Raw genomic sequence first — 27,766 nt, 5'->3', positions numbered from 1 at the left:
AATATATAACCCATATAATGTAGGTTAATCTCTGTTTCCACTGCTCCGCGCAGCCTTCATCCAGTACACTGACAACAAAGCAAGCAAAGCTACTGCATCCTCTTTGTCATTCTTGTTGGTAGCATTTCCTTTTAACCGGCGCCACACGTAGCTGACCACCTTCTAAACGGCTACATGTAGCCGGTCAGAGTGTAGCCGTAAACCGGTTACACGTAGGCAGGCTAGATTCTGACCGGCCACATCTACCTGGCTAGAGCGGCTAGATTCTGACTGGCACATGTACTGTAGCTGGCTAGACTGACTGCTATTTTCTGACCGGCTACATGATGTGGCCGGTTAGAAGGAAATGCTACCTACAATAAAGAATGACAACGAGGATGCAGGCAGCTGCTCATAGGTTTGCTTGCTTTGTTGAGTGTACTGGATGACGGCTGTGCGGGGAAATGAAAACAGAAATCAACCTAATTGATTTCAAAGTGTTCTTGCTCTCCCGTCTATTGAGCCTCCTTAGTTTCCAACTTCCAAGGAGGTTCTCATTCTAACAGCCTTGGACTGTTCTGCTCCACCCTCCTTGGTTCTGTCATGTCCATCCCGCCCCGTCACGTGCGCCTCTTTTTCTCCACCCCGCCCCTCCGCTCAATGCTCCGCCCCTTCTCTTTCCGTCTGCGCTGGAGCTTGGTAGTGGTGGCGGCCTGGCTGCGTGACGGACACCGAAATACGGGAGCCCCCGGGAGCGGGGGCAGAAAGCGCTGAGTTGAGCCCGGGCGGAGGAGAGAAAGAAAGGTAAAAAAAAAAAATCCGAAAAGAGTGTTTTAGGCGAGTTTGGAAACAAGTATGTGCACGTTATAAGCGTGCCTGCGCCTTGCAAGGGGGTTGCATGAACCCGAGTGCGCTGTAATCGTGCACAGACCTCCCCAACCTATAATAAGAAAAGCTGTCGGCGGCAATAGCACCACCTACCGCTCCCCCATTCTCTCCATATGGCGAGAGGCCGGGATGGTTCTCCTCTGCTGTCCCATATCTCAGATAATTACCCCCCCCCCCCCACCCCCACTCCTCATTGCTACTCTCAAATCTCAAGTAGCCCCATTTCCATTCACTGTTGCCCCCGATCTCTGATACCTCCCCCTGCTTCCTCGGATCACGGATAACTCCCTTTCTTCCTCATTGCTCCCCACCAAAGCTAAAATAATTCGGCTTATGACTGAATCTTAGATACTTCTTACTGCAATTTCTGATAGCCCCCCCCCCCCCGTTTCTTTCCCAACTGCTTCAGGATCTCAGCTAACCCTTCCCCCCCCCACACACATAATACCTCTCCTCTAGCCACTCGCAGCCGTCCGGATATCAGATAACCCGTGCTCCCCCCCCCCAATATCTCCGATAAGCCCCCTCATCGCCGCCCCAGCATCCCATATAACCCTCTTCCTTCTCACTTCTGCTCCCAGGTCTCAGATAAACTCCCTTTCGCCTTCACTGCTGTCGACCGATCTTTTTAGATGATCCCTTTTCCTCCTCCTCCCCCCCCCCCCTTACACTGCTGCTGCAGTTTGGGGTTTGTACGTTCATTGTTCTACTCTGTTCAGCTTTTGACTTTATATTTTAGTTTCCTAAAGGCAATTCATGCAGGATCTTTACTAAAATCCCTTATGGTCTGTGCAAGAAGTGAGTGGGGGGAAGAACATATGGCTCATAGAAAAAATGATTATTTGAAATTATCTGTAGGGCAGGACAGGTTGGGGGGGGGGGGGGGGGAGAGGGTTAGTTCTCCTCACTGATTCCAAAACATTTTCAGTTCATTGCACCCTTTGTGTCCGAGCAATCTTTTTGCTGCACACCTCCCCCCAGCCATACAGGTCTCCATCTTTTTCTCTGCACAAATATAACGGTGCTAGGGTGTCCATATAACCAGCCCCTCCAAATGACACGCTGATTACGGTTTATAACAAATTACTACTCTACCAAGGAAATATAGACTGACCTATTGGCTTCAACTTTTTGACTTCATCCTGTCTCCTGTTTTCATCCAGCCTCCTTGGCAGTTGCCTCTGCGAGTCCCGAAGGCCTTCTGCGTGTCCCAAGTGGCCTTTGGTGACCAGATACGGTGACCAGAATTGAACATAATACTCAAGGTGAGGATGCACCATGGAGCAATGCAGAGGCATTATAATATTCTTGGCCTTATTTGCATCCCTTTTCTAATAATTCCTAGCATCTTGTTTGCTTTTTTTTTTGTCTGCCACCACACACTGGACAGAAAATTTCAGCCTATTGTTTGCAATGATACCTAGATCTTATTCTTGGATGCTGACTCTCAAGGTGGACTCTAGCATCAGGTTGACCCTGGTGCACCACAGCAAAGTCTCTGGGGTGGCATGGCAAATCCCAACCTTCCTCCCACCCGAACCGCTACTGCATACAGCAGCGGCAGAACAACAACAAAAATAAAAAGGAAAAAAAAGCAGTTGTCTTCAAGCATGGGCTGTCAGCTCTGCTGGTCCTCTGCCCCCGCTGACGTCAACTATTTTTCCTTTTTATTTTTGTTTGTTTTCTGCCGCTGCTGTCTGCAGTAGCTGTTCGGGAGGGAGGTCGGGATTGCTGTGGCACCCCAGAAGTTTCCTTGGCGCTCCAGGCTGCTGTGGTGCACAGTTTGGGAAATGCTGGTTCTGGTGAAAGAAAAAATAATTTGTAGGCTTCAGCCTTTCCCTCCTCCCTCCACGCTAGAAAAAAAGGATCCTGCAAGGGTTGCCAGCTGTGGCTTTCAAAACCTCTGGCTCTTAGTTTATATGGTCAGCCTGATGCTAGAGTCCACCTTGAGAGTCAGCATCCAAGAGCAAGATCTAGATATTGTAGACAATGTGCTGAAATCTTCTGTCCAGTGTGTGGTGGCAGCCAAAAAAGCAATCAAGATGCTAGGAATTATTAGGAAAGGGAAGCAAGTAAGACCAAGAATATTATAATGCTTCTCTATCGCTCCATGGTGCATCCTCACCTTGAGTATTAATGTTCAGTTCCTCGTCACTGTGTCTTGAATATATAGCGGAATTAGAAAAGGTTCAAAGAAGAGCGACTAGAATTATAAAGGGGATGGAACTCATCTCTTATAAGGAAAGGCTGCAGAGGTTAGGGTTCTTCAACTTAGAAAAGAAACTGCTAACCGATTATGTACAACCTTCTAAAATGGGAGTCAGCCCTGGGTGTCTCATACGAATACCCACCATGGGAGTGGGTATTTTGATCGCTATTTAAGGTTTGTGTCTCTAGTGCTTTAATGGAGAATGGATATAAAATACTATATAGCTGGTATTACACCCCTAAGCGTTTAGCTGCTATATTTCAATCGGGGTCTCCTCTTTGTTGTCGACAGTGTGGCTTAGTTGGAGATATGTGTCATGTATGGTGGACTTGCCCTCGTGCCTAAGTATTTTGGACTGTTTTGAAATTTGTCTTCAGCCTTACTAAGACTTCATACCCCTTGAGAATGGATTGTTGTCTCATTGACTTTAAGCCGTGGGGGGGGGGGGGGGTGTGTGTGAAAGCGTTCATCCATCATTTAGTTACTTGTGTTTGTAGCGAGTAAATTGGTACTTGCTGTGGCCTGGAAACAACCCACTTTACCTGAACTTGCTGTGATTTTGCGGAAACTGGCCCATTAGATGGGCCAAACTAACAGCTTTGCTTAGTGGACAACTGCTGGCATATTTTCACATTTGGGACCCCTATGTGAAGTGGACTGCCTGCCCTGATTCTTCTCTGCCTACTATATAAAAACTTGTAGAGGGGGGATGTTCTAGCGGGAGGGGGGTGGGTTGGGGTTTAGGTGAGACGTGATGCTTTATTGCCTTTTCAATGTTATTCTGCCTTTTTTTTTTTGTAATGTCTTTGATGGTTGCGGCAATGGAACCGTTAATTTGTATAACTGAGTTTTAATAAAAATTTTCAGAAAAAGAAAAGAGACTGCTGAGGGGAGATATTATTGAGGTTTACAAAATCCTGAGAGGTGTAGAACTAGTAAAAGTGAATCGATTTGTTTTGTTTTTCATTCTTTCAAAAAGTACAAAGACTAGGGAGCGCTTGAAGTTACACGGAAATACTTTTAAAACAAATAGGAAGAAATATTTTTTTCACTCAACGAATAGTTAAGCTTTGGAACTCGTTGCCAGAGGCTGTGGTAACAGCAGTTAGTGTATCTAGGTATAAAAAAGGTTTGGACACGTTCCTGGTGGAAAAGCTCATAGTCTGCTATTGAGACATGGGGAAGCCACTGCTTGCCCTGAGGTGTCCTTTTACAAAGCAGTGGTAAGCCAATGTGGGCCTACTGCACACTAATCTGGAGATGCCGCTGGAGGTAGTTCAGCCCCAGTGTGCACCATTTCCCATGCAGGGAAAATTGGCCCGTATTTCGTAGTGCATTGCTAACTTGGCGGTAATCGGGCAGTGCTATGCGCTACTTGGTTAGTGCGGGAGCTCTTACTGCCACCTCAGTGGGCGGCAGTAAGTGCTCCCCCCTTCCCCCAGCATGGCCACGCAGTAAGAGCATTCTTACCACATGGCCATGTCTCTTTTTCAATCTTTTTACTGTAGTTTGGTAGCATAGAATGTTGCTACTATTTGGGAGTTTGCCAGGTACTTGTGACCTGGATTGGTCAGTGTAAGAAACAGGATACTGGAATAGATGGATCATTGGTCTGACCCAGTATGGCTATTCTTACATTCTTAACTTTTTTTTTTTTTTTTAAGGAGGTTGGGGGGGGGGGGGGGGGGAGGAGAGAAATGACTGAAACCGAACTAGAATTTGAGTGCGATGGGTTGTTACGTGCGTTGATGATAAATGCTTGTTGTTTTTATTGGAGGGGGGAGGTTGGGATGAGGAAACAAAAGGTATGATGTTTGACAGAAAATTTTTTTAATTGCTATTTCAAAGCTAGCAAAATTTGATATCCCTTTCCTCCATGTTGTGATTGTATTAAATTTTTTTTAAGTATAATCTTGGGGTTTTTTGCCTTAAGCAAGCTTCTGTTGTGTTTGCTCTGTCCACCCTTCTATGTACGTGCATGAATTGGAGGACCCCACTCATTTACAAAATCTCTCTGAAATTTTAGGGGTCCAGCACTTCTAATAGCTGCTTCAAGGAAACGCGTAAAAGCTGCTCTTGTTTGTCAAACTATATTTAAGTTTTAGAGCTAAGCACATACTTTGGGAAGTAATGTTGTAAACTTTTAGCATTCTATGAGTTGGATCCTTAATTGGGTTCTTGGCCCACTCTTATAAGTCCTTGCCTCCGAGAGCGTACAATCAAAATCAGTAACTGAGGCGGTGAGAGAGAGTGTGACTTACAAGGTCATGAGGATGGTCAGTGATGGAGGTTAATTTGAATTCTGGTTTCTCGAATTTGCTCGGTGTCAAAAGGAATGGCTGCAGAAGGATATAGGATTTGAACTCTTTTCCAAACTAATGCTCTAACCATCTTGCCCCTCCTCTATAGTTCAGAGAAGCTGGTGATAGCCGCAAAACTAATTTGGTTTGAGCCTGGCATGTATCCTTTTTGAAAAGTGCTGAGCGTTGCCCGCCAAAGTATGTAGAATTATACAGGGCCAGATGTGAGCAGCATTTTTCCCACGGGCACATCTGGCTCTTTAGTTTGGAAATCTTCAGTACAGTGGGATTAGGGGTGGGGGGGGGGGGGGGGTGAAGAGGATGTTCACTTTGATTCTACATAGCACAAAAATAAGTGCCACCAGATTAGACACTGGTACATGAGCATTGCCCAGATATTTTTGTAATGGTGTTGCTGTTGTGTGGTGACTATAGGCCAAGTCTGCAGAGCAGCGGCTCTGCTTCCCAGCCCTTTTCTCCACTGTCCTTTCATCTATCCTATCAACTATTGTAGTTCCTTTCTAAGCTACTCCATATTGTATTTTTAACATAAAGGCAGTTAATCAACTAGATAGATATTTATATTCGAGTGATGCATGCGATGTTTTAATTTTTTGGAAAAACAAGCAAAAGCGCTGGTCACAACTGGCAAAATTTGCATGGGGGATCCTGTACATTCTTGCTACCAGCACTTAGAGAATGACACGGGGACAGTGTTTGGCCCCTTCTCCGCCCCATCCCCGTGGTTACCGCTGGTCCCTGGCCCAGTATTATTCTCTATCGGTATATCAAATAAATTGACGATGTCATTTTGTCTGTCCTATAACAGCAGATGTGGTGGTTTTTTTTAGTTTTTGTAAAAAGAAAGCTGTATCATAGTGGCGTGACAAAGGGCATTTCCTGTATCTGTTCCAGACTTCATTTTAGGCTTATGTAACAACTAGTCTGTATTAAACTGATAGGGCAGCATCTTATTTGATAGAGGTAGAGGTTGCCTCCTCTTAATCCCTCTCATCAACCCCACTTCTGTTTCTAATTTTAGCCCCTAATCCCCTCTCCAGTATTTTTGCTTGTGCTTTGATAAAAAAAAAATCACAATATTTGATCAGTATCTACTTTAAAAGTATGCTGTAGCGTTGCTTGTCTTGTTTGCCAAATTGATTGTAATTCATTTTGTGTGAGCTTCATTATTCCTCTAGAAAAACGGCTTATCTTCATATCTTCAAGTCCCTGCTCTTGGAGCTTATCAGGAAATCATGAGAGGAGAAAAATGGTTGTTTTTATAAAAACACTCTTTGAGGCACATGAAATGGTGCTCAGGGGCTGAACCTATGTGTTCCTCCATTTGGAAGGAGCTATACCTTAAGCGGAAATTGAGAGCAGCATCGGATGGATGGGTGGGAAGCTAGAGTCTTGTGCTGTTGAAAATAACCCTGATTTGATAAATGAGGTCATTTTCAGTGGAGTTAAAAGTGAAAAAATGCTAGAAATTTTGTGTATAAGCATTGTTCGCTTCTTTGTTGAGCTTGAGTATTGAAGAAATAGGATGATGTTGAAAAAGTGGCAGTCCACAGTAGGATGGAAATGAGAAAGGGGAGTGGTTTTTTTTTTTTTCCTGCAATAAGTGATATTTTTTTAGTCATTTCGGATTATGGAGCACTTAAACATCTCTTAACTGGCAGAATTCTTTTTCTGCTTTTGTGTTTGAAACTCTTGAAACTTGTGTGTGTTAGCGCACAGACTGGTCGTAAGGTTTCCATGGGTTCTGCAGAGGATTACAGGGGGGCAGTGACCATTATGTTAACCAAGCACTCTTGCGGGTTGCAAACCCTTAGGTCCAATGACCTGAAAGCGCAGGCATCACTTTCACATGTTTTGCATATATTTCAACACCTCTTTTTTTTTTTTTTTTTTTCCCTCATTGCTCAATGAGCTCAGTAGAACTTGAGTAGCCCCAGTTTGAAAGTGGCAGAACTGGTGTTTGTGTGGCCAAGAGATTTGTCCAAGCTTTTACCATTTCCAATTTGCATCCTACACCCTGGCTCTTCGAAGTCGGCTTTTTCTGTGGGGTTGGGGAGGGAAGCCTGTTTAGTGTTTACCAGGGTTTCACTGTGTGGTGTTGGTCATTTGCCGAGAAACCCAAAAACAAGGCCACAGTTTACACTTCTCAGATGAAAAGTTCTGTGATCTGTAAGTGTAAAAATACTACACGTTTGGTTGGCTGGGAGAGATGGAAAAGCTGATGAGTTTACAGAAAAATGAATTAAGTAGAAGGGAGGAATGAGGAACACTGGACAGATAAAGTAAAAAGTAGGAGATACTGGGCCATGAGGGCTAGTGGCTGGGTTGGAGAGGGAGGGAGAGAAAAGAGGGGTGAAGTTGGTGGTGAGAGGGAGGGACAGTGATATTGGAGATATTCTGGTATCCTGAAGAGAGAGCTGCAAAAAGGGAAAGAGAAATGGGACTTGCTATACCGCCTTTCTAAGGTTTTTGCAACTACATTCAAAACGGTTTACATATATTCAGGTACTTATTTTGTACCAGGGGCAATGGTGGGTTAAGTGACTTGCCCAGAGTCACAAGGGAAGATTGGTTGGTTGTTATTGTAAGGTTGGATTGAATGGGTGGAGAGGGGGGAGAGTGAATCTTATTTATTTTATTTTTTTTTTAATTTTGTGCAAGTTTGGATACGCTTATTGAAAAGTTTGATTTCATTTGTTTTTTTTTTTTTTGGAATGGTATTAAATTTTCAGTAAAGAAAAAGAATAGGAAAATACTTCACATGTCACTAAGGGCCTCATTTACAAAGCTTGCACTAGCGATTCCTGTGCGGCAAATGAGAGGAAGCCCATAGGAATTGAATGGTCTTCCTCTCATTTACCCCGCAGGAATCGGTAGCACGGCTTTGTGAAAAAGTCCCTAAAACTAAATCAAAAGTGCCCCCACCAGTTTTTAGGAGTTTTTTTTTTTACTTGGTTTATTTCTAATGCTCCAGGTTTCATATAACCCAAAAACATACAAATCAGAAAAATATCAGAAACCAGGCATCAATTGGGTGTATGTGGACTCTTCAATGTACCCCACATTCACATAGCAACAACACGATTCTACGGCCTTTAGGATTTTGCCCCTCCACCCCCAAATTGTGTCTGGTAACTTGAACATTAAAAAAAAAAAGAAGCGTTTAAAGGGAGCTCTAATAAACCTTGAGAAGCATCTGTTCTTTTTCATAATAGTTTCTTGACTCCCTCTCCTCTCCTAACTCACTTTATTTCAGTATGTGTGCTTGCCTGCATGTCGATGCTCATCCACTGTTTTTTTTGGCCACATCACCATGTACAGAGAAGTGTGTTTTATGGGGAAGGGGCAAGGCCAGAAGGGGCCTGAGGGTGGATTTCCCCTAGTGCTCCCTTTCTCCTGCCTCCCTCCTCATTTTTAATTACAACATCCACATGCATGTAACTCCTGCACCGCCCTGAGTAGCTTCATAAGTACATAAGTACATAAGTAGTGCCATACTGGGAAAGACCAAAGGTCCATCTAGCCCAGCATCCTGTCACCGACAGTGGCCAATCCAGGTCAAGGGCACCTGGCACGCTCCCCAAACGTAAAAACATTCCAGACAAGTTATACCTAAAAATGCGGAATTTTTCCAAGTCCATTTAATAGCGGTCTATGGACTTGTCCTTTAGGAATCTATCTAACCCCTTTTTAAACTCCGTCAAGCTAACCGCCCGTACCACGTTCTCCGGCAACGAATTCCAGAGTCTAATTACACGTTGGGTGAAGAAAAATTTTCTCCGATTCGTTTTAAATTTACCACACTGTAGCTTCAACTCATGCCCTCTAGTCCTAGTATTTTTGGATAGCGTGAACAGTCGCTTCACATCCACACTCTGCAGTGACCCTGCCTGCAGTGCACAGTGGGATCTTGAGTCCATTTCATTATAACATTATCATGTGGTGTGCAAAAGATACATGCTCAGTATATACCCGAGGCGCCTGTAATTCACCGTCGGGCCTTACAAAACATTTTATGCATCGCATTTTTGGAGTCTTATACCTTTCAATTTCTTTTTAAGCCACCAGGGTTGTCTTTTCCCATTCTCATTGGCAGGACAAACTTTCTAAAAATAAAAATCCCAAACCAAAAATCTAAAATACGTAATGAAAAAGACCAGCCACCCGCTGAGTAAACAGGCAAAATTAACCCTGCATCTTTGAGTTTTTGTTTTTTGGTTTTTTTTTGATAACATATGATCAGACATTTTCTGGGATAAATAATTTTTGTTCAGCCACAGAATCATCACTGAAGTATTGGTTTAAGGGCAGGTGATTCAGCTTGTCTTGGAGGTACTACAACCTCCACCCCACCTCAACCTCAAGAGCGATAGCAAATCAAAAATTATGGTAACCACCATAAGAATGATTTAAAGGTGCTTTATGTGAACCACTGAAAACCAGTGCAGACCCTTTCTTCAGATGCATAAATACAACTGTTTTTTGGTGTCTTATGGCTACCAGTGGATCTCTACGCTGGAATTTATTTACCATCCTTGGAAGCATATTTTCAAAGCACTTAGCCTTCCAAAGTTCCATAGAAACCTATGGAACTTTGGAAGGCTAAGTGCTTTGAAAATATGCCTTTTGGTCACCAATGTCAGAATTTGCAAAAAAAAAACAAACAAACCCCAAAACAAATAGAATGCTAGAAATTATTAGGAAAGGGATAGAAAATAAGACAATTATTTAATGTCTCTGTATTGCTTCATGTGTGTGAGTATTGTGTGCAATTCTGGTCGCCGTATCTCAAAGATAATATGGAATTAGAAAAGGTTCAAAGAAGAGCAACCAATATGAGAGGAGTTCTTGAAAGGCTTAAGAAGTTAGGGCTCTTCAGCTTGGAACAGAGACAGCTGAGGGGGATATGATAGAAGTCTTCAAAATTTTGAGTGGTGTAGAATGGGTAAATGTCAATAGATTGTTTATTCTTTCAAAAGTACTAAGACTAGGGGACACTCAATGAAATTACATGGTACAGTGGAACCCCAATATTACGTGCCCTGCAATAACATGAATCCGCATATAACGCGATCATGTCTTGGCTCCACTTTTTCTACTTACAGCTCCTCTGTTGGCAGTGTCTAGGCTACACTGGGGTGGGCATGAAAAACCTGGGGTGAGAAAACAACTTTGGGTGAGCCCTGTCTAAGCGGCTGAAGGCCGCTCTCAGAAACCAACTTCTATGAAAACAACTTCTGTTGAGCTCAGGTGTGTTCATGTTTTATTGACCCCACTATAACATGACTTTGCATTTAACGCAATGATATTTTATGGATCCCAATCGTCATGTTATGTCTGGGTTCCACTATAATACTTTTAAAACAAATAGGAGGAAATATTTTTTCACTAAACGAAAAGTTAAGCTCTGGAGCTTGTTACCAGAGAATATGGTAACAGTGGGTCCTCTTAAAGATTTGTTTAATATATCCTTGCAGACGGGAGAGGTTCCGAGGGATTGGAGAACGGCGGTGATAGGGAAGAAGCTGGAAACTACAGGCCGGTAAGCCTCACTTCGGTTATTGGAAACGTAATGTTAGCGATGCTGAAGGAAAGGATAGTGAATTTCCTGGAAGCCAATAAGTTGCAAGATCCAAGACAACATGGTTTTACCAAAGGGAAATCATGCCAAACGAATCTCATTGAGTTCTTTGATTGGGTGACAGGAGAATTGAATCAGGGACGAGCCATGGACGTAATCTACTTAGATTTCAGCAAAGCTTTTGACATGGTTCCCCACAGGAGGCTCTTAAATAAACTGGATGGGCTGAAGATAGGACCCGAAGTGGTGAACTGGATTAGGAACTGGTTGACGGACAGACGCCAGAGGGTGGTGGTGAATGGAATTCGCTCGGAGGAGGGAAAGGTGAGTAGTGGAGTGCCTCAGGGATCGGTGCTGGGGCCGATTCTGTTCAATATATTTGTGAGTGACATTGCCGAAGAGTTAGAAGGTAAAGTTTGCCTATTTGTGGATGATACTAAGATCTGTAACAGAGTGGACACCCAGGAGGGAGTGGAAAACATGAAAAAGGATCTGAGGAAGCTAGAAGAATGGTCTAAGGTTTGGCAATTAAAATTTAATGCGAAGAAATGCAAAGTGATACACTTAGGGAATAGAAATCCACGGGAGACGTATGTGTTAGGCGGTGAGAGTCTGATAGGTACGGACGGGGAGAGGGATCTTGGGGTGATAGTATCTGAGGATTTGAAGGCGACTAAACTGTGTGACAAGGGGGTGGCCGTAGCTAGAAGGTTGTCAGGCTGTATATAGAGAGAGGTGTGACCAGCAGAAGAAAGGGGGTGTTGATGCCCCTGTATAAGTCGTTGGTGAGGCCCCACCTGGAATATTGTGTTCAGTTTTGGAGGCCGTATCTTGCTAAGGATGTAAAAAGAATTGAAGCGGTGCAAAGAAAAGCTACGAGAATGGTATGGGATTTGCGTTACAAGACGTATGAGGAGAAACTTGCTGAACTAAACATGTATACTCTGGAGGAAAGGAGAAACAGGGGTGATATGATATAGACGTTCAAATATTTGAAAGGTATTAATCCGCAAACGAACCTTTTCAGGAGATGCGAAGGCGGTAGAACGAGAGGACATGAAATGAGATTGAAGGGGGGCAGACTCAAGAAAAATGTCAGGAAGTATTTTTTCATGGAGAGAGTAGTAGATACTTGGAATGCCCTCCCGCAGGAGGTGGTGGAAATGAAAACGGTAACGGAATTCAAACAAGCGTGGGATAAGCATAAAGGAATCCTGTGCAGAAGGAATGGATCCTCAGGAGCTTAGTCGAGATCGGGAGGCGGGGATAGTGCTGGGCAGACTTATACAGTCTGTACCAGAGCCGGTGGTGGGAGGCAGGGATAGTGCTGGGCAGACTTATACGGTCTGTGCCAGAGCCGGTGGTTGGGAGGCGGGGATAGTGCTGGGCAGACTTATACGGTCTGTGCCCTGTAGAGCACAGGTACAAATCAAAGTAGGGTATACACAAAAAGTAGCACATATGAGTTGTCTTGTTGGGCAGACTGGATGGACCGTGCAGATCTTTTTCTGCCGTCATCTACTATGATACTATGTTAGTGTATCTGGGTATAAAATGGTTTGGACAAGTTCCCAGGGGAAAAGTCCATAGTCTGCTATTGACCTAGATATGGGGAAGCCACTGCTTGCCCTGGGATTGGTAGCATGAAATGTTGCTACTATTTGGGATTCTGCTAGTTACCTGTGACCTGGATTGGCCACTTTTGGAAACAGGATACTGGGCTAAATGGACTATTGACCTGACCCAGTATGGATATTCTTGTGTTCTAAGAATGCATGTTTAAACAGAATGAGGCATGGAGCAATTCTCTGGCTCAGTGCCCTCATTCTTGGAGAGCTTCATGCCCAGGGCCAGCCCAACTATTAGGCAAAACTAGGTGGTCACCTAGGGCAGCAGCTTTTGGAGGGTGCCAAAGAGCAGCTTCAGTCGAAGCAAAACAATAGGTCCTGACAGCCACAAACTCAAAGAACCATCAGCACATACTTAACCTGCATTTTTTTAGGATATTTGTGTGATGGTTATGATTGATTTTAATTGTCAAAGTCTTGGGGGTGAGGGGCCTGAAATTTATTTGAGGGGAAATGTAAGGCTAAAGGTTTGTCTACATTTATTTTTAAATGTTTCTGGGTTTTGCCACTACTCAAGCCCCAGGCCCCTTATCATGGAGGAGGAGTAGCCTAGTGGTTAGTGCAGTGGACTTTGATCCTGGAGACCTGAGTTCGATTCCCACTGCAGCTCCTTGTGACTCTGGGCAAGTCACTTAACCCTCCATTGCCCCTGGTACAAAATAAGTACCTGAATATGTGTAAACCGCTTTGAATGTAGTTGCCAAAAACCTCAGAAAGGCGGTATATAAGTCCCATTTCCCTTTCCCTTTGTATGGGTGCTGGGGTGGGGTGAGAGGTGAGGAGATGGATCCAGATGTACACTTTTTGCAAGACTTTGCAGGTATAGCTCTGTTAAGATGATGCCAGACCATTGCTCAGCCGTGCCTTGGTTGTGGCATTCGCCATTCACATGCAGAGAAAGTGCAACTCCGCAGGCCTGTATTTCCTGGCTGTCCTGTCCTCGTAGAGAAGGAAGCAAGTAATGTCTTGCACTTTTCTGATTCTTGATAGTGTTTGACAGGTTTCCAAGTGCCAGGTTACAGAAAGATAAGGTTAGTGATGATAATCTCAGCCATTAAGTAATAATGCCTGATAGAGCAGGCGTGTGACAGCTGAGCTAGTGATCACTAGATTAGAGGGGCAGCAGGTAAGGTCACCAAAGAAGCCTACCAGTGTTTGGCTGGTGAGGGGGTGGGGTTGTTTTACTTGTGGTTTAGAAAAACAACCTGCAGTTTTTGCTTCATTAATAAAGAGAGATTTGTGATCACAGAAGTTCCCCCCCCCCCCCCCCCCCCCCCCAGTTGTCTCCTTAATCAGTCTATACATGTGCCAAAGTGACAAATCTAGAAGCTTTTGATGCTGGTCCTACTGAAATGTAATGACTCTTAAGAAATCCCTTTTATGCCGTGAAACTCCTCCAAAGAGTTTCTTTTTTTTTTTTATTATGAAACATAAAAATGTTTACGCACAGGGCTTTTTTTGAGGGGGTACTTGGGGGTACTGAGTACCGGCACCTTTTCCATTGCCTGCTAAAATTGACCCATGGTCCACAAGTTTTAATGAAAGAGCTCAGGCTCTACACACTAATTCTGCCTTGTCATTGATTCTGTGACTGGTTGCAGGGGGCCTGGCTATTGTGAGGTGGGTTCCTCAGTGATCACCCCACACCTGGCATTTCAGTACCGGCACCTTTTTTGCTAGAAAGAATGCACTGTTTACGCATCACAGTAAACCTGGGCCAGTTGAGTTCTTTGATGTGGTTCTGACAGTGTCTAGTTCCGAGTGATTTGATCCTGGTCCAGTTGTTCGACTGGTCCCCATTTGAGCTTTGTGGGTGACTTGAGTCTGCAGAGTCCTATCGGGAGGTCTTCAGATCCCTGTCTTTGGTGTCTCATGAATTTACTTCTTCCATCCCTTCACTTCTCCCCTGTTTCCTGTGGAACTCTCCTTTTCCAGTACAACAGCCTTAAAAACCTGGGGGGAGGAGAAAAGAGGTTTACTGGAGAGGGCGGGACAGAGTATCGGTCCTGATTTTTCTCATGTGGGGTAAGACTTATGGAGACTGTGAGCTTGGGGGGAGCAGCCAGCTGTGGTAAGTCCGACTCCACTATTCACCCTTCTCCATTGAGAAAAATGGCCATTTAACCCTAGTCTCTGTTTTCTGTCCAGTAACCAATTATTAATCCACAGAAGGATATTGCCTCCTATCCCATGACTTTTTTTAATTTTCTCAGGAATCTCTCATGATGAACTTTGTCAAAAGATTTCTGAAAAATCCAGATACGCTACATCAAACAGCTCACGTTTATCCACATGTTTATTTATTCCCTCAACAAAATGAAACAAATTGGTGAAGCAAGATTTCTCGTGGCTGAACCCATGCTAACTCTGTCCCATTAAACCACGTTTGTGTATGTGTTCTGCAATTTTATTCTTTATAATAGTTTCCACTATTCTCCCTGGCACTGAAGTCAGGCTTACTGGTCTGTAATTTTCCAACTCACCCCTTGAACCCTTTTTAAAAATTGGCGTTAGCATTGTCCACCCTCCAATGTTCAGGTACTACAGATGATTTTAATGACAGGTTACAGATTGCTAACAAGCAAGGTGGGACCCCCAGCCGTCCAATGGTGGTGTAGGTGGCCTCCCTCCATGAATTGGGTGGAGAAAAATCTTCTCTGCTTGTCAGTAGCGCACATCGCTAGATCTTTGATTGTGTAGGTGAATCTTCTCAGCAAGCTCTCCTTGGACCCGGGAGAATGGGAACTATCAAACTAGGGTTTTCAGCTGATAGTGGACCAATATGGTTTTCTGCTTCTGGACTTGATGGCGATGAAAAGGAATGCCAAAGTGCCCGAGTTCTTCAGGTATCGTAAAGAACTGGGCTCGATAAGGGATCCGATGCCCTACCGCAGCCCTGGCCGGAGACACATCTAATGTATGTCTTCTCAGCCCATTATGGGCGATGTGTTGAAAAGGATTGCATTGCAACGGGGTCGAATAATTCTCATAGCCCAGATTGGCCACCAAGGTCGAGGTACGCGGACCTGATTCAACTGCTAAATGGGGATTCTCTCCTTCTAACGAAGGTGCACAGCCTACTGAAGCAAGGTTCAATGCTTGTGGAGGATCAGTGTCCCTTTGGTCTTACGGCTTGGCCATTGAAAGGGCTCGGTTGAGACAAAAAGGTTATTCTGGTCATTGCTACCTTGCTTCATGTTTGGAAATGCTCTACATCCATGATGTATGTGAGGGTATGCAGGACGTTTGAGGACTAGTGTTCTGAGCATGGACTTTCTCTTTTCTCTGCTCAGATTGCGCACATCTTAGTTTCTCCAGGCAGGTTGTGAGAGAAGATTGGCATTAGGTTCCTTAAAAGTTCAGGTTGCAGCTTTGGTCTTTTTCAGAGGCTGACTACAGAGCCACTCACTCCGGAAGGCCACTTTGAAAGGTCTTATTCTAAGGTCTTGGCTATTGTGTCGGCACGTAAGGTTTTGGAGCTTCAGGTTTTCTTGCCAGGATCCCTTTCTCCACTTTTCAGACACGGGAGTCTCTCTGTGCATGGTTCCTTCCTTTTCTTCCGAAAGTGGTATCAGCATTTCATCTCAACCAATCTGTGGAGTTTCCATCCTTTCACATAGAGGACAAAGAGGCTCTGTATTCTTCCTTGAAGCTTCTTGATGTGTGTAGATTCCTCATTAATATCTGGAAGTTATGAATGAGTTTCACAAAATTGGACAGACTGTGCTTTTTGGTAAGCAGAGTCTTAGCCTCATGGCTTCCAAGCCCACATTCCTTAGTGTCCCTCCGGACTGGCCCAAAATGTGACGAATGGGTTGTGCATGCATTCCAGCAGGTGGAGACTGAAAACTCTGACTCTAGAGAGAGCCAATGAGAGCCCTGGCTAACTGGAACTAGACTCAGTATTCTCAGTCTCCAGCAGGTGAGCCCTTCTCTGTACTCTCTTCTGCTGTTTTTTTGTTTTTACTAAATTTGTAAAAATAGGCTGTTTGGGGTAGGGAGTATCTTTACAGCATTTTTTCATTTGACATTATTTTTTCTGTGACCCGGGGTCTCTTGCAGTTTCTGGAGGCAGAGGCCTGCTGGGGGTGGGTCTCCCTAAGCCTCAGGGATGTCTAACTCGGGTGGCCGGGTCCCTCCCCCCACTTCTCCTGTGGTCTCCCTGCACGGCTCTGCACTACTGTGGGTTATTTGCCTGCCTCAGCCTCTTCAAGGAAAGAGAGTTTTGAGACGTTGAGAGAGGCATCCACTGAAAAAAAAAATATAGTGTCTTTACACTTGAAGTCAGGTGCGAACGAGCAGTGCAGCCTGTGTCCGCCTGTTTCTGCGGCGGTCTGCTTTCTTTTTTTGCTAGTTTCGGTTGGCGGGTGGAGTTTCCAGTAAAAAAAAAAAAAAAAAATTAAAAAGCCGTTCCAGCACTTTTAAAGTCAGCACCATGGCAGAGAAACTCCACCGGTGTACAGTTTGCCTGCGGCAGGGACTCGCGGCTAGCGGGTTGTGTAAGTACTGCACTGCTATATATTTAGCAGAGGCCGATCCCTCGCACTGCTTCTTTCGTCAGCGGCTGTGGTTCACCAGGATTCTGGGGGTAATAAGGCACCAGCTCCTGTTGTGGCAGGGAAAGCTTCCATTTTAGCTCAAATTGTGCCTGGAGAATGGCCTGCTGCTTCACTCGATGGAACCTGCAGACTTGGCTTTACCCATGCCCTCGGGACTGTTGGGGAGGCTTCCCTCCTAAGTTTGTTATCCAAATGTATAAGGCCTTCATGTTACAAAAGTCAAGACCTCTTTCAGCCCCTCTGGGAGAGTGCTCGGAGAGGCCGGTGCTCCCTGCAAAACGTCCCAGAGGGGCCCGGGATCTGGAGGAGGATCTGGTTTCAGAACCAGATCAGGAGATGCCCTCTTTGGAGGGGGCAGACCGTTTAGGAGAAGGGCTGTTTTCTGAAGACTCCGCTCTGGTGAAACGGGGTGCGGAACTCTTTCTCCAAGGAGAGGACCCCTTGTTTTCCACAAAGAAGATTTACAAGAGCTCATTTCTTTGGTGGCTACTACCTTGCATTTTGAGGAGGAGCAGTCGATGGCCGTGGAGGGCCATAAGGTGGATCTTCTGGTGAAAGGTATTAGATCAGGTAAGACCTTCCCTATGCATCAGGATATTAGATATATTATTCAGGCTTACTGGGTTGTGCCAGACTCAACTTTTAGGCTCCCTAGGTCAGTGGTTCGTCTTTATCTAGTTCCTGATTCTGAAAAGTCCCTTCTTAGGCCTCCAGTGATAGATGTGGTGGTCTCAGCTGTTACTAAAATAAATATGGTCCCCATAGATGGGGGCACAGCTCTTAAGGATGTTCAGGATAGGCGCATGGAAACTCTCTTAAAGAGCAGTTTTGTGATGTTTCTGCCTTAGCGGTTCAGGCAGCTATCTGTGGTTCCTTGGTAGCTATGGCATGTTTCTTCTGGTCTGAGCAAGTTTTGGACAGAACTTTGGATGGTTTGGCCTTAAGAGATGCCGAAGTGGCGAAGATTGAGATATGTTCTGCCTTTTTGGCGGATACTTTGTACGATTTGCTAAGAGCCTTGTCTAAGTCCATGGCAGCCGCTAGGCACTCGCTGTGGCTGTGGGGTTGATCCGCAGATGTAGCTTCTAAATCAAAGTTCAGTAAATTCCCGTTTCGAGGATATTTTCTCTTTGGAGAAGAGTTGGACAAGTTGGTCCACAGTCTTGGGGAGATACTAAGGTGCCTCAGCTCCCTGAAGATAGGCTTGGGCGTCAGGTCGTACCTTTCTGGCTGGTCAAGGGCGGGGTCGAGACTTTCGTCGATATAGACCAGGTAGAGTGGCTCCAGCTCAGCTGTCCTGGTTTTTTTTTCAGAGGAATCAGCCCTTTCGAGGGGCGCACAGAGGAGACAGTCAGGAGCTTCTTTCATGTCCACAACCCGTTCCTTCACAATGAAGGTTTCTGGGTCCAGCCTCTTATCCCTGTTCTATTGGAGGTGGGGACCACATTACCTTCGATCAGTGGGTACTAGAGGTTATCAACCTCTTGGAAACCAGAGCGGTTTGATTGGCGTTGAAATCATTTCATCCTCTGCTAGTAGGCAAATTGGTATGCGTCCTGTCAGACAATGCCAAAGTGGTGGCTTAAGTCAGTTGACAAGGGGGAATGAGGAATTGCCTGTTGGAACAAGAAGCAGCGCAGCTAATGAGTTGGGCGGAGTGTCATCTAATATCCCTCTCAGCTTTTCACGTAGCGGGGACGGCGAACGTTCAGGCGAACCTTCTCAGCCACCACACTCTAAACCTGGAAGAATGCCTTTGGCAAAGCTGTCTGTTAATTCCACTTTACATATGTGAGTTCAGCAAATAGGTAATTTGTTTTATTAATTTTTGTTGATATAATTTTTATTATTATAATTTGCATCATTTTTATTATTATCTTTATTTTTTCAGGTCTCTTTAATTTTTTGATTTTTAATTTCTAATTTTGGTTTTGATTTTAATTTTTGACAATTTTGTTACTGTTTTATTTGATTTACAGATTTTTAAGTGGAAATCATATGTTTATACAGCTATCTATTAGGTAGGCGTTTATATTATTTTATTATCGACATATGGTCAATTATTTTTTAGGTTTATATGGTCGGTCATATTGCAGCATATACTTTGTTTATCCAATATTTATTATCATTTTGGATTTTAATATGTATCTTTTATGTACGTTTTATATTTATAATGTATATATAGCCATTTTTCTTTATGTGTGCTAAGCTACTAGCCTATGTGGTTATTTTTCAAGATTCAATTCATATGTTTTTGTATTATGATGTTTTATTATTATTGTAACAAGAAATGATTTATCTTGGGGGAAAGAGCTCTAGAGCACTCGCTACTGTTTATAATTGACCATAACATTATGATGTTTCATTTTTATGTTTGGCTGTATGTTTTGTCAATTTTTTATTTTTTAACTTAGGGTTATATGTTTTATCATATTGCAGCATATACTTTGTTGATCCAATATTTATTATTGTTATGGATTTTAATATGTATCATATATGCACTTTTTTATGTGTGTGTGTATATATATACACTTACCTTTTCTCGATGTACCACGTTATCAGCCTATATGGTTTTGTTTTTTTTAATTTAATTCATATGCTTTATTATTATTATTACTATTATTATTTTTTGTTACATTTGTACCCCGCGCTTTCCCACTCATGGCAGGCTCAATGCGGCAGGCAGTGGAGGGTTAAGTGACTTGCCCAGAGTCACAAGGAGCTGCCTGTGCCGGGAATCAAACTCAGTTCCTCAGTTCCCCAGGACCAAAGTCCACCACCCTAACCACTAGGCCACTCCTCCTATTGTAATATGTCATATTTATGTTGGGATATATTTTCATGGTGTTTTGTGCTATCAGCCTAGCCTTTGATTATGATCATATGTTTTAAATTATGTATGTTTTTCAATTAGTTTGTTTTGTTTAACTTTTTATTTGTTTTTAATTGTTATACAATTGTTTGTTTTGTAGCCCCTGATGCAGCCCAGTTGGGCGAAACACGGCCTGTGTCGGGCTTCTTAATTTTATTCAACAATAGATTTTGTTTTTTTTACATACTGTTCTGCTTTGTTTGTTTTCCATCTTGAACCTTCTCAGCCGCCACACTCTAAACCCGGGAGAATGGGCTCTTGAGGCAACAGTGTATCAAGCAGTTGTAGATCGCTGGGGGTTTCCGATCATGGATCTATTGACCTCAAATCTCAGCGCAAAAGTGTCTCAATACTTCAGTTGAAGAAGAGACCTCAAAGCGAAGGGTGTAAATGCTGTTCTCTGGCCTTGGCTGTTGGGGCTGCTTTATGCATTTCCTCCATGGCTGCTTCTGGGGCATCTAATTCAAAGGATTGAGGTGCACTGGGGTCTTGTAATCTTGATAGCGCCTGATTGGTCTTGCAGGCCTTGGTAATCCGATCTCATGCGCCTTCTCGTCGGCCCTCCATTCAGATTACCAAAGTCTTGCAGTCAGGGCCCAGTGCTTCAGTTGCATCATCGTTCTATTTCTCTAAATTATATCAGAACTTGTTGGGTTTTTGAAGCTTGGTGTTCAGATCGTGTCTCCGTTTTGCACTTCGGTGGCTGAGGTCTTGGATGCCTTGATGTTGTCAGGAGACAGTTTTTGTGCTTTCCTTTAGTCCCTCTGGACCGACCCAGATCCCTCCCTCTCAGAGAGAGAGAGAGACTACGTGTTGTCCAAGCACGCTGGCCAATATCCCCGCCCCCTATTCCCTTCCTTCCTCCTAATCCATTTTTTAAAAATAGCTATTCCAGAGCAATCTCTGACCCGTCTCCTGGTAGATGCTGCAAATCGGTGCACGCAACCTGGACTGGGTTTTTCCATGTTGGGTATGAGTGGCAGCATATACCTAACAAAGCATATCACATATCATCCTGGTTGTGTGATATGATAGGCGCAAGTCAAGCTCCAAGACCCTGTCCTCTCCGTGGGATAAATCACAAGGGAAAGGGTGGGGGGAGAAGAAGCGAAAAAAAAGGGGTGCGTTAAAAATGTTAAACACAGGGCTGTGTAGTCAGTACACCAAATCTTTGACTCCAGCGCCTACCGATATTAGGCTTTATATTTTTTGTACTTTAGATCCAGAGCAAATGTGTATGTATGATATCTATACAAAATGATTTACTATATATTGTAAGCTTTTATTTTGAAGCTGGAGTCTGTGCTCCACCCAAAATTGCTTCCATCTCCACAGCCCTTAAACATAGAGCAAACTTCAAAAGTAAACGTTTCGTTAGCCATTGCCCATCTGAGCATCCACAATACAGTTATAGTGTACTTGACAAGAGAAAAGGCCTAACAAACCATCCAACCTGCCCCAATTGCTTTCCTTACTGGTTTACTACCATTTTGGGTAGATATGCAGATCAGTTCTCCTACTTAAACCGGCAACCTCTCAACCCTACCACTGCCCCTAGATCTGTCCCAAACATGTTTCTATTTTGGGATCACACCAGCCTTCACACTCTTGGCTGGAAAGTCATTCCAGACCTTGTTTCCAAACTTAATTCAGGCCTTACCACCATGCAACCCGTGTAGGAGGGTGCTCCCCTGATGCAGAGGCACTTTACAACCTATTGTTTGGGAGACCCTTAATTTGAACTTCTACCTGTTCTACCAAGCTCTGTAATAAACAGCTTCCAAAACTGAGGAGGTTGTTGCTGCCCATCTCACTGTGGGCATGTTCTTTTTTTTAAAGACCATTTACCACAGGCCACACTATGCATCATTAAAGGGCATCAGAGCAAAGCACCTGATTCTAATTCTTGAGGAAACAGATCCATAGTAATATGTTAATATATAACTGTGGAGAGTATTTTATGCACTTTGTAAATTCTAGAGCCAGACTCCTGTCAACTGTTTCAGGTCCCCAAACAGTTCTAGAAAGCCCTTGACAGTATTAAGAAAAAATATATATAATTTTCCCATCATCCACAGTAAGCGAATATTAAGTCTACGTTCTTGGTCTCACGTGATAGGAATTAAGCATGCCTGGAAATGGAAGAGTTGTTAAACTGCCATCAGAAACAATTTTACAAGTCTGCTAGCCAAACATGATTTAAGTTCTCATACCTGGCTCCCAAATTTCAAACAGCTGTAAATATTTTAAAATATTACTAACTTTCTGTGTCTCAGAACGGAACAGTGTTAACCTTCTGCACATTCTGATCTGCAGGTGTGTGAAATACAGTTCATACAGGAGTCCCCTGTTGATTTTCTTCTTCCATGTTAATGAGTCTCTGCCAATCCTCTGAGGGCCATGATGAGTTCTGAATTTTAAGGACAGCCCAAATGCCACAGATTCACCCAGTTCTTATATAAAAAATGATGCATATGCCTTCCCAAGAATGCATTGTTATGGAAATCTTGAACAGCCAGTCCCTTCTCTCTACTGCATCTGAAGACCATTCCTGGTCTTTGCAACTCCAAAGGTCAAGTGGCACAAGGTACAGCTCCGTTCCAATAGGGTAAGTTGAAATGACTGTTTAAAGCAAGTAGAGATAAGCTGAGGCTCAACCACTCAACAGTCCTGGAAAGCAGAGAATTGGCAAGCATCATGCCACTGTTGCAGAACTTCTGCTTTCTTTACTGTGATGAGAAACCAAAGCAAGGCTTTGATTGCAATATTCCCTGAGCCTATTCCGAAAGGATGGGCTCCATCTTAACCAGAGTGGGACCAGGCTGCTGGCATCGGCGTTTAAGAAGGAGATAGAGCAGCTTTTAAACTAGAAATGGGGGGAAGGCCGACAGTCGCTCAAAAGAGCATGGTTCGGGATAAGGTATCTTTCAAAGATATCACCATAACAGGGAAGATAGAGTATCCTGATAGTGAGGTTGCAAAAGAGATTGTAGTAGATCGGGTATCCTTAAATAACAATAAAAATCAGACAAAAGATTGCCAATTAATACTGTCAAGTACTAAGCATGATGTACTTAGGAACAACAAACATAGTTTGAAATGTCTATATGCGAATGCCAGGAGCCTAAGAAATAAGATGGGGGAGTTAGAATATATTGCACTAAATGAAAAATTAGATATAATAGGCATCTCTGAGACCTGGTGGAAGGAGGATAACCAGTGGGACACTGTCATACCGGGGTACAAATTATATCGTAGTGATAGGGTGAATCGGATTGGTGGAGGGGTAGCATTGTATATTAACGAGAGCCTTGAATCAAATAGATTGAAAATTCTGCAGGAAACAAAACACTCCTTGGAATCACTGTGGATTGAAATTCCATGTGCAAAGGGGAAAAGGATAGTGATAGGAGTGTACTACCGTCCGCCTGGCCAGGACGAACAGACGGATGCGGAAATGTTAAAGGAAATCAGGGACGCAAACAAACTGGGCAACACAATAATAATGGGGGATTTCAATTACCCGCATATAGACTGGGTTAATGTAACATCTGTACACGCAAGGGACATAAGATTTCTTGATGAAATCAAGGACAGCTTCATGGAACAGCTAGTTCAGGAGCCGACAAGAGAAGGAAAAATACTAGACTTAGTCCTTAGTGGTGCTCATGATCTAGTGCAGGGGGTAACGGTACGAGGGCCGCTTGATAACAGTGATCATAATATGATCGGTTTTGATATTGGCATTGAAGGAAGTGAAACTAGGAAATCAAGTACGCTAGCGTTTAACTATAGAAAAGGTGATTACGACAAAATGAGAAAAATGGTGAAAAAAAGACTGAAAGGAGCAGCTCGCAGAGTAAAAAACTTGCGTCAGGCGTGGATGCTGTTTAAAAACACCATCCTGGAGGTTCAGGACAAATATATTCCACGTATTAGAAAAAAGGGAAAAAAGACTAAACGTCAGCCGGCGTGGCTAAACAGTAAGATAAAGGAAGTCATTAGAGCCAAAAAACAATCCTTCAGAAAGTGGAGAAGAGAACCAACTGAAAGTAACAGGATAGATCATAAGGAATGCCAAGCCAAATGCAAAGCGGAGATAAGGAGGGCAAAAAAGGACTTTGAGAAGAAATTAGCGTTGGAAGCAAAAATACATAGTAAAAATTTTTTTAGATACATTAAAAGCAGGAAACCGGCCAAAGAGTCGGTTGGGCCGCTGGACGAAAATGGTGTTAAAGGGGCGATCAGGGAGGACAAAGCCGTAGCGGAGAAATTAAATGAATTCTTTGCTTCGGTCTTCACCGAGGAGGATTTGGGGGGGACACCGGTGCCGGAAAGAATATTTGAAGCGGGGGAGTCGGAGAAACTAAACGAATTCTCTGTAACCTTGGAGGATGTAATGGGTCAGTTCAGCAAGCTGAAGAGTAGTAAATCACCGGGACCTGATGGTATTCATCCCAGAGTATTAATAGAACTAAAAAATGAACTTGCGGAGCTACTGTTAGAAATATGCAATCTGTCCCTAAAATCGAGTGTAGTACCGGAAGACTGGAGGGTAGCCAATGTTACTCCGATTTTTAAAAAGGGTTCCAGAGGAGATCCGGGAAATTATAGACCGGTGAGTCTGACGTCGGTGCCGGGCAAGATGGTGGAGGCTATTATTAAGAATAAAATTGCAGAGCATATACAAAAACATGGACTGATGAGACAAAGTCAGCACGGATTTAGTGAAGGGAAGTCTTGCCTCACCAATCTAATGCATTTTTTTGAGGGGGTAAGCAAACATGTGGACAATGGGGAGCCGGTTGATATTGTATATCTGGATTTTCAGAAGGCGTTTGACAAAGTGCCGCACGAAAGACTCCTGAAGAAATTGCAGAGTCATGGAATCGGAGGTAGGGTATTATTATGGATTAAGAACTGGTTGAAAGATAGGAAGCAGAGAGTAGGATTGCGTGGCCAGTATTCTCAGTGGAGGAGGGTAGTTAGTGGGGTCCCGCAGGGGTCTGTGCTGGGTCCGTTGCTTTTTAATGTATTTATAAATGACCTAGAGATGGGAATAACTAGTGAGGTAATTAAATTCGCCGATGACACAAAATTATTCAGGGTCGTCAAGTCGCAGGAGGAATGTGAACGATTACAGGAGGACCTTGCGAGACTGGGAGATTGGGCGTGCAAGTGGCAGATGAAGTGCAATGTTGACAAGTGCAAAGTGATGCATGTGGGTAAGAGGAACCCGAATTATAGCTACGTCTTGCAAGGTTCCGCGTTAGGAGTCACGGATCAAGAAAGGGATCTGGGTGTCGTCGTCGATGATACGCTGAAACCTTCTGCTCAGTGTGCTGCTGCGGCTAGGAAAGCGAATAGAATGTTGGGTGTTATTAGGAAGGGTATGGAGTCCAGGTGTGCGGATGTTATAATGTCGTTGTATCGCTCCATGGTGCGACCGCACCTGGAGTATTGTGTTCAGTACTGGTCTCCGTATCTCAAAAAAGATATAGTAGAATTGGAAAAGGTACAGCGAAGGGCGACGAAAATGATAGTGGGGATGGGACGACTTTCCTATGAAGAGAGGCTGAGAAGGCTAGGGCTTTTTAGCTTGGAGAAGAGACGGCTGAGGGGAGATATGATAGAAGTGTATAAAATAATGAGTGGAATGGATCGGGTGGATGTGAAGCGACTGTTCACGCTATCCAAAAATACTAGGACTAGAGGGCATGAGTTGAAGCTACAGTGTGGTAAATTTAAAACGAATCGGAGAAAATTTTTCTTCACCCAACGTGTAATTAGACTCTGGAATTCGTTGCCGGAGAACGTGGTACGGGCGGTTAGCTTGACGGATTTTAAAAAGGGGTTAGATAGATTCCTAAAGGACAAGTCCATAGACCGCTATTAAATGGACTTGGAAAAATTCCGCATTTTTAGGTATAACTTGTCTGGAATATTTTTACGTTTGGGGAGCGTGCCAGGTGCCCTTGACCTGGATTGGCCACTGTCGGTGACAGGATGCTGGGCTAGATGGACCTTTGGTCTTTCCCAGTATGGCACTACTTATGTACTTATGTACATCAAACCAATGAATATCCAGAGATGTTATTGGGATCTCCAAAGCACCATAGTTAAAGATATTTGGGTCAGCTCAAGATGGGGGGTGGATGGGTTGTGGAAGAATGAAGCTGGACTCAGTCCCTCGAGAAAGTAGGTCTGATGCCTAAACCCTTTCCTTTCATAGGCCTAAGGGTTTCACAGAAGAGGGAAAAGCTTACGACGTTCCTGGCAATAGTGGCCATCCTTGGAAAGGAGGATAAAATGGACCTGTCACAGGGCTAGGAGAAAAAAAAAGGCATCTCAGAAAGCAACACTGTGCAGCAGAATGCCCAGTGTTTTTCTGCTTTGAGTTTTGCTTGTGCTAGGAACCTTTTGTATTCTGGTCAATAGCAGAGGAGAGATGGTTCCTCCCTCCCCATCTCCCAGCCCCCAAACTGTTCAGTACTCCAAACCCAACTGTATGAAATGGACAAAGCATGAGGAGTTCCCACTCAAACTGGGACTCAAAAGCCCATCAAAGGAGAGTTACCGTAACTTCAGGTTCTCAAGCAGCAACAGGGACAGTCCTGGTACGTTTGTGAAAAGAGGGCCTTGTGTTCTGTAGCAAGGTACAATTTATATTTAAAAAGTATAGTATGCCGTTTTTAAATACATTTTGGACTAGGGTAAGTCAACAAGGACAGCCAGAACCCAGATGGTGTGCTATTTGAATTAACAAAAATGAAAGATGAAGGCAAAGCCACATTGCAGCTGTTTAATGAGACCCTTCATCAGATCCCCCTCTTCCCTCCCCCCACTCCACTGCTTCTGTTGCCCTGGGCAATGGATGCTTTTGGAATCCTGTAGTCCGAGTGGTGCTATCTTGAGGTGATAACCTAGAGAGGGACACTGGTTCCAGTCAGGTTTGGACTCTACATCTGGAGTGGAATGAGCTGTTTTGGAACCTCTGTGGGTTACCGCTGCTTCTTGGTTTTGCTTGTTTTTTTTTTTTTTGGTTTTTTTTTGTATGTCTGCTGTCTCAAGGTGGTGCACTTCATTCCAGAGAATCTGCAGAGGAGAATTGAATTATTTTATTTCTTAGTCCTGTAAAGTAACTCTTTGACATTGTTGTATGTGTACAGAGTGTGTGTTTCTTATGGCTTGTGAGAGCGAGGCAGGGCTGTATAGCAGAAAGGAAAGCTGTGCAGCTTTTCAAAATTAACATCATTTTTGCACAGAAAAAGCATTTGCATTTTATGTTACTCAAGCACACTCAAGCGTTGTCAGTACGGTTTGCAGATCTGGACTGGGATGTAATAAGGGAAATGGGACTTGATATACCGCCTTTCTGAGGTTTTTGCAACTACATTCAAAGCGGTTTACATATATTCAGGTACTTATTTTGTACCAGGGGCAATGGAGGGTTAAGTGACTTGGCCAGAGTCACAAGGAGCTGCAGCGAACTCAGTTCCCCAGGATCAAAGTCCACTGCACTAACCACTAGGCTACTGCCACTCATTAAGGAATAAGGGGAAAGGGAATGGAACTTAATATGCTGCCTTTCTGTGGTTTTTCCAACTACATTCAAAGCAGTTTACATTATATACAGGTACTTATTTGTACCTGGGACAATGGAGGGTTAAGTGACTTGCCCAGAGTCACAAGGAGTGCAGTGGGAATCGAACTCAGTTCCCCAGGATCA

General features: G+C 43.8%; 1 protein-coding gene across 1 annotated transcript in view; it reads left to right on the top strand.

Moving 5' to 3' along the window:
• The first annotated feature begins 687 nt into the window (after nt 1–687).
• The window catches only part of PIK3R2 (phosphoinositide-3-kinase regulatory subunit 2), a 147,336-nt gene continuing 120,257 nt past the window's right edge, over nt 688–27,766 (top strand). The window contains exon 1 of the mRNA XM_030219257.1: nt 688–783. The gene's annotated coding sequence lies outside the window, so the exon portion shown is untranslated. The remainder of the gene's footprint in view (nt 784–27,766) is intronic.

This window comes from Microcaecilia unicolor, chromosome 11, assembly GCF_901765095.1.
Source record: "Microcaecilia unicolor chromosome 11, aMicUni1.1, whole genome shotgun sequence".
Taxonomy (NCBI): domain Eukaryota; kingdom Metazoa; phylum Chordata; class Amphibia; order Gymnophiona; family Siphonopidae; genus Microcaecilia; species Microcaecilia unicolor.
Note: the sequence above shows the minus strand (reverse complement) of the source record. Positions and strands in the feature narration are given on the sequence as shown.